Source organism: Solanum lycopersicum, chromosome 8, assembly GCF_036512215.1.
Source record: "Solanum lycopersicum chromosome 8, SLM_r2.1".
In the NCBI taxonomy this organism is placed as follows: Eukaryota; Viridiplantae; Streptophyta; class Magnoliopsida; order Solanales; family Solanaceae; genus Solanum; species Solanum lycopersicum.
In genome coordinates this window covers 42,973,088-42,985,396 of record NC_090807.1, presented here as the reverse complement: position 1 = coordinate 42,985,396, position 12,309 = coordinate 42,973,088, and positions in this window count along the sequence as shown.

Below are 12,309 nucleotides of genomic sequence, written 5' to 3'. Positions count from 1 at the left end.
AACTAATTAGACTTAGAAAGTTTAAGTTGTTTAATAAGTAAAATTGATTAATATAATGTTTAAATTAAGTTAAAACTAAACTAATTAGACTCAAAAAGTTGTTAAGTTTGTTAATAAGTTAAATTGGTTAATATGTTATTTGAATTATGTTAAAACTAAAGTAATTGGACTAAAAAAGTTGTTAAGTTGTTTAATAAGTTAAATTGGTACATATAGTGTTGGAATTAAGTTAAAACCAAACTAATTAGACTTAGGCAATTTTTAAGTTGTTTAATAATTTAAGTTGATTAATATAATGTTTAAATTAAGTTAAAACTAAAATAATTAGACTCAGAAAGTTTTTAAGTTTGTTAATAAGTTAAAGTTGTGAATATGTTATTTGAATTAAGTTAAAACATAAGTAATTGGACTTAAAAAGTTGTTAAGTTGTATAATTAGTTAAATTGGTGCATATAGTGTTGGAATTAAGTTAAAACCAAACTAATTAGACTTAGGCAATTTTTAATTTGTTTAATAAGTTAAGTTGGTTAATATAATGTTGGAATTATATTAAAACTAAACTAATAGACTTAGAAGGTTGTTAAGTTGGTTAATAAGTTAAATTGATAAATATAATATTGCAATAAAATTAAAACTAAACTAATTAGACTTATAAAGGTGTTAAGTTGTTTGAAAAGTCAAATTGGTGACTATAGACTTGGATTTAAATTAAAACTAAACTAATTATACTTAGAAAGTTCTTTTGCTCTCCATAATAGCTAATATGATTTAGTTGGTAATATAGGGTTGGAATTAAGTTAAAACTAAACTAATTATACTGAGAAAGGTATTAAGTTTTCTAATAATTTAAGTTGATAAATAAAGTTTTGGGATTAAGTTAAAACTAAACCAATTAGACTTAGAAAGTTGTTAAGTTGTTTAATAAGTTAAACTGTTGATTGAAATGTTGGAATTAAGTTAAAACTAAACTAATTAGAGTTTAGCATTTTTTAAAGTTGTTTAATAACTTAAATAGCTTACTTTAATGCTGGAAATATGTTTTAAAAAGTAAACGTATTAAACTTAGAAAATTGTTACGGTGATTATAAATTAAATTGGTGGATATAGTGTTGGAATTAAGTGAAAACTAAACTAATTATCCTTAGAGATTTTTTAAGTTATTTAATAAGTTTCATTGGTGAATATTCTGTTGGAATTAAGTTAAAACTAACCTTATGAGACTTAGAAAGTTGTTAGGTATTTTAATAAGTTAAATTGGCGAATATAGTGTTGGAATTAAGTTAAAACAAAACTAATTAGACTTAGAAAGTTGTTAGATGGTTAATAAGTTCAATTGGTGAATATATTATCAGAATAAAGTTAAAGCTAACCTCATTGTTTAAAAAGTCAGATTGGTGACTATAGACTATAAATTAAATTAAAACTAAACCAAATATACTTAGAAAGTTCTTATGTTCGTCATATTAGCTAATATGATTTTAATATAGGGTTGGAATTAAGTTAAAACCAAACTAATTAGACTTAGTGTCACGACCCAAATCGAGCCGTGACTGGTACCCACATTTATCCTCCTATGTGAGCGAACCAATCAGTCTAAACCCCATCATTTCAAACATAATGAACTAAATACATTGCGGAAGACTTAAAAACTCATTAACAAAATAAATCAAATAACTTCTAAAAACTCAAACCTTTATTATTCCCAAAATCTGGAAGTCATCATCACAAGAACATCTATCCTCAAATTACTAATCTAAGAGTATCCAAGAAGCTAAAATACATAAAAAGCTAGTCCATGCCGGAACTTCAAGGCATCAAGACATGAAAAAGAAGATCCAGTCCAAGCTAGAAGCGTTAGCTCACCCTGAAATCTGATGTAATGAAGACTGGCTAGAGTTGCGGTAGAGTTGAAGACGACGGCACGTTTGCTGCACTCCACAAATAACAAAAAGAAACATACAAGTAGGGTTCAGTACAAAACACGAGTACTTAGTAGATATCATCGGTCAACTCAAAATAGAAAGCAATATATATCAAGTAATAATATAAAATCAACTACATTACTCAACATGTAGCAACAACAAGTACTATGATCGTTAATAAGTACCGCCAAGTTCACACATGAGGACTCAAGCCTTAATACCATACTCATTTGGGAATTAGGTTCATTAGATTGAGTATATTAACATCTTTCAAAATTCAGCACCTTTATTCTTGTGTCGGTACGCGACACTCCGCTCCCCTACTACTATGTGTCAGAACGTGACACTCCAATCCCCTAGTTCTACGTGTCGGTTCGTGACACCTGATCCCCTAATTCTACGTGTCAGTTCGTGACACCCGATTCCCTAATTCTAAGTGTCGGTTCGTGACACCCGATCCCCTAATTCAACATGTCTGTTCGTGACACTCAATCCCCTAATTCTACGTGTCGGTTCGTGACACCCGCTCCACTAATCTCATTCTATTAATTCATCAAGCCTTCTTTTATACCAAGGCATCATCAATCTCATTACTTTAGTTCATTAAGCCTTCTTTTATACCAAGGCATCATCATTACCAGGGGGTTTTCAAGATTTGGGATTCAATAGCTTCATCATGCTTATTTAATCACAATTATATAATCACATTCATGCAAACATACAATTAAGCATATAGAAAACTATACAATAAAACCCAACACATATCATTCGCTATTGAGAGTTAACTACGAATAGTATAAAAACCATAACCTACCTCAACCTAAGAATTTTGATCAAGCAAGCAATTTCCTAAAGCTTTGTTCTCTTCTTTCTCTTGATCGTACGTTTCTCCCTCTCTTTCTGTTCTTTTCTTTTTCTTATTCAAACCCCCTTTATTTTACCCTAATTAGCATATAATTAAGTATAAAAGATGGTGAATTAACCCATTAATTAATTCCAAGTTACCTCTTTTAACCCTCAAGTAGTTAAATTATTAACATTAACCCACTAATTTTATAATTATTGCAGGAATAGTCCAAAACGTCCCTTATAACATTTAAGGAAATCCAACCCCGCCTGGGATTACGCAGCCTGTGATAGGCCGTCGTGCCTGCGACGGTCCGTCATGCTGCTCCGTCACAGAGTTCAGAGACTCCATTCCATTAAAGGGTCTGTGACGGTCTGTCGTGCCCACGACGGTCCGTCCTGCCATTCCGTTACGAAGTTCAGAGAGTCGATTTTAGTACCCAATTTTCAAAATTCTAAGTGTTTTGGAACGAGACACCCTCGACGGTCCGTCGTGCCCATGACGGTCCGTCGTGGGTTCCGTCGTGGGTTCCGTCGTCTCAGCTAGTTTTTCCCAGAAATAAAATCTGCTGCTCAAAATGACTAAACAGGTCGTTACAATAGATACCAATTTACCCATCATTCGTCCCCGAACGATCACAAGAAGAAAAACAAGGGCGAAAAGGAGTACCTGAATCTGTAAACAGGTGTGGGTATATTTCTTGCATGTCCGCCTCTTTCTCCCAAGTGGCTTCTTCAACGGGTCGATTCTTCCATTGAACTTTGATGGATGCAATCTCCCTTGACCTCAACTTTTGAACTTCTCAGTCTAAAATAGCCACAGGCTCCTCCTCGTAAGACAAATTTTCATCAAGCAGCACTTAATCCAAACAAATGATGTAGTTTCCATCCCCATGGTATCTTTTCAACATAGACACATGAAATACCAGATGTACTCCGGACAGCCCTGGAGGCAAGGCTAATTCATACGCCACCTCCCCTACCCGCTTAAGTACTTCAAATGGTCCAATATGCCTTGGGCTTAGCTTACCTCGCTTACCAAACCGCATCACCACTTTCATGGGCGACACCTTCAGCAATACTTGATCACCCTCCATAAACTCCATGTCTCTATCCTTTCGATCCGCATATTCTTTCTGCCTGCTTTGAGCCGCTAAAAGCTTTTCTTGAGTAGATTTCACTTTCTTCAGTGAATCCCTCAAAAGGTCAGTACCCCAAGGTCTAACCTCAAATGCATCAAACCAACCAAAGGGAGACCTACATCTTCTCCCATACAATGCTTCGAAAGGAGCTATATCAATACTCGAGTGATAGCTATTATTGTATAAAAACACCGCTAAGGGTAAAAAGTTATCCCAATGACCTCCAAATTCTATCACACAAGCACGAAGCATATCCTCCAACACTTGAATTGTTCGCTCAGACTGACCATCGGTCTGAGGGTGAAATGCAGTACTAAGTTCCAACCTAGTACCTAATTCAGCATGCAATGTTCTCCAAAACATAGAAGTAAACTGCGTACCTCTATCTGATATGATGGAGAGTAGAACTTCATGCAATCGAACAATTTCTGAGATGTAAATTTTGGCTAACTTCTCTGCATTATAAGTCACCTTGACCGGAATGAAATGAGCAGACTTAGTTAATCTGTCCACAATTACCCAAATAGAGTCAAACTTCCCCAATGTCTTTGGAAGACCAACCACGAAGTCCATTGCAATTCTCTCCCACTTCCATTCGGGAATGGGCATTCTCTGAAGTGTTCCTCCAGGCCTCTGGTGTTCATACTTTACTTGCGGACAGTTCGGACATTTGGCAACAAACTCCACAATGTCATGCTTCATTCTACTCCACCAAAAGTGTTGCTTTAGGTCACGGTACATCTTGGTTGCACCAGGATGTATAGAATATCCGGAACTATGAGCCTCTGTAAGAATAGTGTTGATCAAATCATCAACATGGGGCACACATACCCTTCCCTTAATTCTCAAAACACCTTCCTCATCCACTATTTCTTCTTTAGCCTCTCCTCGCAACACCATATCCCGAATTCGGCTTAGTTTCTCATCATCAAACTGTTTTCCCTTGATCTTGTCAAGAAAAGAAGATCTCGCCTTCACACAAGCCAACAATCTCCCTTCTCGTTTACTTATAACCTCATAAAGTTGTTGGCCAGAGTCTGAACCTCTATAGCCAATGGACGTCTAGAAACCTGTAAGTGAGCTAGACTTTCCATGCTCCCTGCCTTTCTACTTAAGGCGTCTGCCACAACATTAGCCTTTCCTGGGTGATACAAGATGGTAACATCATAATCCTTCAGTAGTTCCATTCATCTCCTCATTCTCAAATTCAAATCCCTCTAAGTAAAGACATACTATAGACTATGATGATCTGTATATACTTCACACTGAACTGCATATAGATAGTGTTTCCATTGCTTTAAGGCAAACACTACCGCAGCCAAGTCCAAATCATGGGTCAGATAATTATGTTCGTGCGCCTTTATTTGCCTTGAAGCATAAGCAATTACGTTCTTCACTTGCATTAGCACCGCACCCAAACCCGAATAGGATGCATCACAATAGAAAATGAAATTCTTACCTTCCACTGGCAGGGTAAGGATTGGTGTAGTAGTCAACAAAGTCTTGAGTTTCTGAAAGCTTTCTTAGCATTCGTCAGACCATTCAAATGGAACATTCTGTTTAGTCAAGTTCGTCAATTTGGAAGCAATGGAAGAGAATCCCTTGACAAATCGATGGTAGTAGCTAGCTAGACCAACAAAGCTCCTTATTTCTGACACATTAGTAGGTCTTACCCAATTCTTCACCGTCTCAATCTTAGAAGGATCCACCATCACCCCATCCTTAGAAACCACATGCCCCAAGAAGGACACTGCATCTAGCCAAAACTCGCACTTGGAGAATTTGGCATAAAGCTTTTTCTCCCTCAACATTTCCAATACCATTCTCAAATGCTCCTCATGTTCCTTCTTGCTCTTTGAGTATACAAATATATCATCAATAAATACGATCACAAAGAGATCCACATATGGCTTAAAAATCACGTTCATCAAGCTCATGAAAGCAGCAGGGGCATTCGTAAGACCAAAAGACATTACTACAAATTCCTAATGCCCATACCTAGTTCGAAAAGTAGTCTTTGGCACATCCGTTGCCCGTATTTTCAATTGATGATAACTGGATCTCAAATCAATCTTAGAGAAGACACAAGCACCTTGTAACTGATCGAACAAGTCATATATGCGAGGAATGGGATACTTGTTCTTAATAGTTACCTTGTTCAACTGCCGATAGTCTATGCACATCCGAAAACTCCCATCCTTCTTCTTCCAAAATTACACCGGAGCACCCCAAGGGGATGCACTTGGTCTAATGAAACCTTTACTTAACAACTCTTGAAGTTGGGCCTTTAACTCTCTTAACTCCGCGGGAGCCATTCTATAAGGGGGTATAGAAATGGGGCGAGTACCCGGTTCAAGATCAATGCAGAAGTCAATATCTCTATCAGGTGGCATACCCGGAATGTCTCCGGGAAACACATCTAGAAACTGACGAACTATCGAAATCGACTCAATTGGAGGTACTTTGGTAGTATCATCCCTGAGATGTGCCAAGAACGCTAAACAACCCTTACTTACCATTTTCTTAGCACGAAGAAAGGAGATGAAATGAACCAGATTGGAAGTGTAGTCACCCTCCCACACTAACGGATCTGTTCCAGGCTTGGCTAATGTCACAGTTTTAGCATTGCAATCCAAGATCACAAAATTCGGAGAAAGCCAAGTCATACTCAGAATTACATCAAAATCAACCATTTCTAAGATAACCAAGTCTACATAAGTATTGCTCCCCACAAAATTTACCAAACAAGACCTATATACTTTTTCAACTATCACAGACTCACCCACCGGAGTAGACACACGAATAGGTATGTCCAGCAATTCACAATGTAAATTAAGACCATTAGGAAATGCGGAAGATACATATGAAAATGTAGAGCAAGGGTCAAATAATACAGAAGCCATACAATAACAAACCAAAAGATTACCTGTGATAACAGCATCTGATGTCTCCGCTTCCGACCGCCCAGGGAAAGCGTAACAATGGGCCCTATCACCTGTCTGCCCGTTGACCCTGCCATGTTGCGCTGCAGTAGTTCCCATTTTCTGTTTCACCGACCGTTTTGGTGACTACAATTACTTCGGCCACCGCGTTCTCCAGAATAACGGCCTCTACCATGACCACCTCTACCTCTAGTTATTGGGGGTCTATAACTATGTTTTGGACAGTTCCTCCTAATATGTCCAGTCTCCCCACATCCATAACACTCTCTGGAGTCAAGCATGGGTCTCTCAGAGAAGTGTTGACCGGTCTGAGGTGGACCCCCAACTACAGTCTATAGTGAAGACTGAATTGGTCGGACTGAGTAACCTCTTGAACCCTGTCCTCTAGAGTAAGAACCATTAAACTCACCTCCCTTTCAAAACCTTTTCGATGTCGATGCCACGGTGAAGTCATCTGGCTTCACTCCTTTCCCCTCTATCACGAAGTCTACCACTTCTTGAAAGGATTTTGCCATAGCCGCTACCTGTAGAGCTGATTCCGCAATTCTGACCTCAGCCCCTTCACAAAATGGCAAATCCGCTCTTGTGGACTGAAACAAAGATGGGTGGCGTACCTGGATAATGCACGAAACTTAGCCTCATATGCAGTAACCGACATCCTATCTTGCTCTAGGCTCAAAAACTCATCTCTTTTCCTATCCCTCAAAGTCCGGGGGATATACTTCTCCATAAACAAGCTAGAGAATGATGCCCAAGTCATAGGTGGTGCCTCTGTTGGTTGGCACTCAACATGTGACCGCCACCACATTTTGGCGTTTTCTTGAAACTGATAAGTCACAAACTCAACACCAAACCGTTCTACTATACCCATCTTGTGTAGTTGCTCATGACAGTCTACCAGAAAATCATAGGCATCTTCAGACTCAGCACCCTTGAAAATTGGACGTTTTAATTTCAAGAACTTACTGAAAAGTTCATGTTGATCATTTGTCATTATACGCCCCGTAGTCAGACGAGGAAATGTGCCTATTTCCAATTAGGCAACCATGCGGGGAGCCACAGTAGCCGCATGTTGTACCTCCGGAACTTGAGAAGCTAGTGCAGAAAACACTGGAGGTGTCTGGCCCTGATCAAACAACCCGCTAACATAAGCAAGAACCTGATTGATCATCTCTGGGGTAGGTTGGGGAGGCAAGCCCTCATTCTGTACTTGTTCATTTTCCCCTTCCTCACCCTATCTTACCACTTCCTCAGTCGGTGGAGGAGTCACCGCCCTAGTATAAGATGGGCTAGGTGCTCGTCCTCTTCCTCTAGAGGACGTCCTCCCATGACCTCTACAATGGCCTCTTGCCGCTGCTCTTCCTCGAGCTACAACCCCAGTAGCTGGCTCAGACGCACCCTGTCCCGCCGGTGCTGGTGTTGGCGCAGTTGTTTCTCTAGTTCTAACCATCTGTGAAATAGAGTGAAGATGATCAGATACCAATTTGTATCACCTAGATACCAATTGGACCCAGGTAATAGCACGAAAGAAGGAAAGAAAGAATGGAATTTTCCTAATGTCTTATAAGATCTCAAAGAAAAGTAAAGGCGTCCCCCTACCGTTCCTGAAGACTCTACTAAACTCGTTCTTGTGTGATGAGACAATTGAACCTAATGCTCTGATACCAAGTTTGTCACGACCCAAATTGAGCCGTGACTGGCACCCACATTTATCCTCCTATGTGAGCGAACCAACAAGTCTAAACCCCATCATTTCAAACATAATGAACTAAATACATTGCGGAAGACTTAATAACTCATTAACAAAATAAATCAAATAACTTCTAAAAACTCAAACCTTTATTATTCCAAAAATCTGGAAAGTCGTCATCACAAGAACATCTATCCTCAAATTACAAATCTAAGAGTATCTAAGAAGCTAAAATACATAAAAAGCTAGTCCATGCCGGAATTTCAAGGCATCAAGACATGAAGAAGAAGATCCAGTCCAAGCTAGAAGCGTTAGCTCACCCTGAAATCCGATGTAATGATGACTTGCTAGAGTTGCGGTTGAGTTGAAGACGACGGTACGTTTGCTGCACTCCACAAATAACAAAAAGAAACATATAAGTAGGGGTCAGTACAAAACACGGGTACTCAGTAGATATCATCGGCCAACTCAAAATAGAAAGCAATATATATCAAGTAATAATATAAAATCAACTACATTACTCAACATGTAGCAACAACAAGTACTATGATCGTTAATAAGTACCGCCAAGTTCACACATGAGGACTCAAGCCTCAATACCATACTCATTTGGTAATTAGGTTCATTAGATTGAGTATATTAACATCTTTCAAGATTCATCACCTTTATTCTTGTGTCGATACGTGACACTCCGCTCCCCTACTACTATGTGTCGGAACATGACACTCCGATCCTCTAGTTCTACGTGTCAGTTCGTGACACCCGATACCCTAATTCTACGAGTCGGTTCATAACACCAGATCCCCTAATTCTACGTGTTGGTTCGTGACACCCGATCCCCTAATTCTACGTGTCGGTTCGTGACACCCGCTCTACTAATCTCATTCTATTATTTCATGAAGCCTTCTTTTATACCAAGGCATTATCAATCTCATTACTTTAGTTCATCAAGCCTTCTTTTATACCAAGGCATCATCATTAACAAGGGGTTTTCAAGATTTGGGATTCAATAGCTTCATCATGCTTATTTCATCACAATCATATAATCACATTCATGCAAGCATACAATTAAGCATATAGAAAACTTTACAATACAACCCAACACGTATCATTCGCTATTAAGAGTTAACTACGAATAGTATAAAAACCATAACCTACCTCCACCTAAGAATCTTGATCAAGCAAGCAATGTCCCAAAGCTTTGTCCTCTTCTTTCTCTTGATTGTACATTTCTCCCTCTCTTTCTGTTCTTTTCTTTTTCTTATTCAAACCCTCTTTCTTTTACCCTAATTAGCATATAATTAAGTAGAAACGATGGTGAATTAACCCATTAATTAATTCCAAGTTATCTCTTTTAACCCTCAAGTAGTTAAATTATTAACATTAACCCACTAAATTTATAATTATAGCAGGAATAGTCCAAAACGTCCCTTAAAACATTTAAGGAAATCCGACACCGCCTGGGATTACGCAGCCTGTGACAGGCCGTCGTGCCTGCGATGGTCCGTCCTGCTGCTCCGTCATAGAGTTCAGAGACTCCATTCCATTAAAGGGTCTGTGACGGTCAGTCGTGCCCACGACGGTCCGTCCTGCCATTCCGTTACGAAGTTCAGAGAGTCGATTTCAGTACCCAATTTTCAGAATTCTAAGTATTTTGGAACGAGACACCCTCGACGGTCCGTCGTGCCCATGCCGGTCCGCGTGGGTTCCGTCGTCTCAGCCAGTTTTTTCCAGAAATAAAATCTGCTGCTCAAAACGACTAAACAGGTCGTTACACTTAGAAAGGTATTAAGTTGTCTAATAAGTTAATTTATTAAATAAAGTGTTGGAATTAACATAAAACTAAACTAATTAGACGTAGAAGCTTGTTAAGTTGTTTAAATAAGTTAATGTGATTTAGTTGGTTAATATAGGGTTGAAATTAAGCTAATACTAAACTTATTAGATTTAGAAAGTTGTTAAATTGTCTGATAAGTTAAATTGATGAATAGAGTTGTCACGACCCAAAACGAGTCGTGAGTGGCAACCACACTTAACCTCTTAAGTGGGCCAACTAATCAATTTAACCTTACAAAATACAAGCATAACACGGAAACTCAAATGTTACTAAATATCATTTCTCAAAACCTGAAAGTCATCACATCAAGGACATATAATTTTCAATACTAAGTCTAAGAATATCAAATACACCAGAATAAAAGAATAAAATTGTATGTGTCCAAGAGTATAAAACATCAAGTCATGACCGAGAGAACCCAACATGAGTTTGAATGGATTGCTCACCCTGGAACTTGATATGCGGGAGGCTGAATAGAGCTGAGGGAAATCAGAAGTCATAGGTACACTCGCTGCATTTCATAAAAGGAAAAGAAAGAAGAAAACATGTAGGGCACAGTACGAGGCAACATGTACTGAGTAAGTATCATCTGTTAACCCAAAATAGTAACTAATATACAAATAATAATAGTATGAATTCAACTATAGAACTTAACATGTGATAAGAAACAAACAACATGAACAAGTGTCAATAACAATAAAGTAAGCACGTATCAAGTCAACGGTATCAAGATCACACATGAGGACTCATGCCTCCAAATCAAACCATTTTGGGAGTTAAGTTCTTTGAGTTTGACTATCTTCCATAAATTCAACATATTTATCCATTAATATTATCGTGTCGGAACGTGACACTTCGATTCAAGAATACCGTGTTAGAATGTGACACTCCAATCCAAGAATACCGTGTCGGAATGTGACACTCAGATCCAAGAATACCGTGTCGGGACGTGACACTCCGATCCTATAATATCAATAGTTTATCATTTAATATCACCACTCTTCCACTCGTTAATAATATTTCATTGAGCCTTGTTTATTGAAGGAATCACTTCAATAGAGATGGTTTAAGATTATACATTTCACGGTCTCTGGATTTAAGACCAATCACAAAAAAAAACACATAACCAAGCCACACTGTCACAAAATCAAGTACATAGACCCAAAAACTCCCCAAGTAAACATTAATTCCTTCTATTAGAATAACTTTAATGTAATTCATATAATATACTACACTTTATATTTAATTACCTATCACAATATGTTAAAATTTAATTTATAATATGATAGAAAAATATTAACTATTCATGTTTTAAGCCACAATTACCAGTGGCAGCAAACACATGATAAATGAAATTGATAGCTACCATTTTAATTCTAAAGTATCTAATGTTTTTCAAATCATAACTCCTAATTGTTGAATAATTAATGACCACTAATTACCTAAACAATTGTCCATTCCGCAATTTTAAAAGACAAATACACATTGCAATAACAACATGCAACCTCAACAATATTGACTTTAACTACTTCTTATCCAACTCAATTAATATTAAAACAATAATATGATTTCCACCTATATATATATATATATATATATATATATATATATATGCACTGCTACTATTTGCAACACAATCTGCCCATATAAAATATAATAATAATAAATTCTATATCTACATTTTTGATAAAATTTACATATACATATGCAATTTTACCTCGACAATTATGTCGTCCCTTTACATTGTGCCTCTAACGACCTGTTAGTCGTTTTGAGCAGTAGAGTTTATTTCTGGTAATAACTGTCTGGGTCGACGGATCCCACGATGGACCGTCATGGGCACGACGGACCGTCGAGGGGGTCTCGTTCAAAAACACTTAGATTCTGGAGATGTGGATACTGAGAACAACTCTCTGAACTTCGCGACGAC